General features: G+C 50.8%; 1 pseudogene; it reads left to right on the top strand.

Annotated features, from left to right (window-relative positions):
• The first annotated feature begins 287 nt into the window (after positions 1-287).
• LOC106968042 (55 kDa erythrocyte membrane protein-like) lies at positions 288-2,201 on the top strand (annotated as a pseudogene).
• The last annotated feature ends 216 nt before the right edge of the window (positions 2,202-2,417 follow it).

Here is a 2,417-nt window from a genome sequence, read left to right as displayed (position 1 = left end):
TGGTAGCAGCAGTGATCCATAATCTAAGAAAATTTATCCTCATTTGCAGTTGAAGCAAATTAAGCTGTAGTTTTATATAAATACACAACTGATATTAAAGATTACCTTTTGTGCCTTCCAGCGCGCCGCGGGTGGGGAGGTGATGGGGCCGCGCCGCCCCAGCCGCCTCTGGGGCCCTGCAGGCTTCCGCTGGCACTTCCGGTTCTGCCCGCCTTGCGGCTCACGGCCGCCTCCAGGCCCCGGGAAGATTACGCTCTAGGGGAGCGAGGACGAGAGTGGGGTGCGGCATGCGCACCGCTGTCTCTGACCTCTACTTGGAGCACTTGCTGCAGAAGCACAGCCAGCCCGAGGCTGCTCACACCAGGCGAACGCTGTGATCGAGGGCATGTACACCAACGGCTGGGCTGCCCCAGGAAGCCTTGCCCAGGCCAAGGGGCAGGACGTACAGAAGGTGGGACTCATCCAGTTCGAGACGGTCACCCATGGGAATCATCCTGAAGCTGAACGACAAGCAGTCCTGTACCGTGGCCATGATTCACAGACAAGGCTCCCTTCACGTTGGGGATGAGAGCCTAGAAATCAATGGCACAAACGCAACTAATCACTCAGTAGAGCGGCTGCAGAAGGCGATGAAAGAAACCAAAGGAACCATCTCATTAAAAGTAATTCCCAACCAGCAGAATCATCTTCCTGCACTACAGATGGTCATGAGAGCCAAGTTTGACTGTGACCCTAAAAAGGACCACCTGATCCCCTGCAAGGAGGCGCGCTGAAGTTTGTTACCGGGGACATCATCAAGATACTCAGCAAAGACGACAGTAACTGGTGGCAAGGGCAGGTGGAAGCTTCCTCCAAGGAGTCAGCTGGATTGATCCTTTCTCCTGAGCTGCAGGAATGGCGAGTGGCAAGCGTGGCTCAGTCTGCTGCGAGCGAAGCCCCAAGCTGCAGTCCCTTCGGGAAGAAGTACAAAGACCAGTACCTGGCCAAGCACAGCTCGATTTTTGACCAGTTGGAGGTCGTTTCCTACGAGGAAGTTGTTCGGCTCCCGGCGTTCATGAGGAAGACCCTGGTGCTTATAGGAGCCAGCGGGGTGGGCCGCTGCCACATTAAGAGTGCCCTGCTCAGCCAGAACCTGGACAAGTTTGCGTACCCCACCCCGTGTACCACACGGCCGCCCAGGAAGAGTGGGGAAGATGGGGAAAATACCACTTTGTCTCCACCGAAGAGATGACGAGGGGCATCTCTGCCAACGAATTCCTGGAGTTTGGCAGCTACTAGGGCAACGTGTTTGGCACCACATTTGAAACCCTGCACCAGATTCATAAGCAGGACAGGATTGCCATCCTGGACATTGAGCCCCAGACCCTGAAGATTGTCTGCACAGCAGAACTGTCATCGTTCATTGTGTTCCTCGCACCCTCCGACCAGGGGGCACAGACAGAGGCCCTGCAGCAGCTGCAGAAAGACTCCGAGGCCATCCGCAGCCACTATGCATACTACTTTGACCTCTCGCTGGTCTACAACGGCGTCGATGAAACCCTGAAGAAATTGCAAGAAGCCTTGGAGCAGGCATGCAGTTCTCCACAGTGGGTGCCCGTCTCCTGGGTTTACTAAGCTTGCAGAAGGAGGGAACTACCATCCGCCCTTCTGTAGCTGTGTGAACTGCATTCTCCTTGCTTTCAGACCAACAGGGAGGCTCCCCTAGTTTTGTCAGCTTCCCGCACTCTGCTCCTCTCCTATTTCCGCCGCCGGTGGGCGTCAGGCTGGTACAGGCTCCTGACTGGGCTCTGACTTTCCTGCTAGATGGAGCCCCAGTGATCAGGGCTTCAGAAGGCTCTCTGGAAATCTGAGGCGGAAAGTACTGTCAAAACTCACCTGCTAACCAAGGATGGTGCGCACAGAGAGGAAAAGCTACGGACCTTGTTCTTTAAAGCCTGTGCGCCTTCACCTTTAATTACCCTGGGCATTTAATTGGTCTTGGAAGCATTTGTAACCTCAGCCTCAACTTTTAAAATGCCAAAATGAAACAGCTGCGCAATAGAAGGATGTCTGCTCTAGGGAAACCCTCAAAAGCAATAAAAATGTTGTGTTAAAATGCCAGGAAAAAAAAAACACACACAAAAAGATTACTTTTTAAAAAAATTCTATCACAAATTCATCCACTTTTAGCCAACTCGTTATACAAGGTAAGAATTCTCTTTATCTCCAACTTTGTGTATCCATTTACACCTACTTGATTCACTTGTTCTTAACAAATATGTTTAGATTACTCATGAAAATTTCATGAGGCATTAAAGAGCTAGCCATCAACTTAAGTTATTTTTCTTGCTGACAAATTTTGTAACAGAGGTAACATGAATTCATTTGACTAGTAAACCCAGGTAGAATAAAAGTTGTATGCTTGAATTAATTCTAAT

This window comes from Acinonyx jubatus, chromosome C2 (assembly GCF_027475565.1).
Source record: "Acinonyx jubatus isolate Ajub_Pintada_27869175 chromosome C2, VMU_Ajub_asm_v1.0, whole genome shotgun sequence".
Taxonomy (NCBI): domain Eukaryota; kingdom Metazoa; phylum Chordata; class Mammalia; order Carnivora; family Felidae; genus Acinonyx; species Acinonyx jubatus.
Note: the sequence above shows the minus strand (reverse complement) of the source record. Positions and strands in the feature narration are given on the sequence as shown.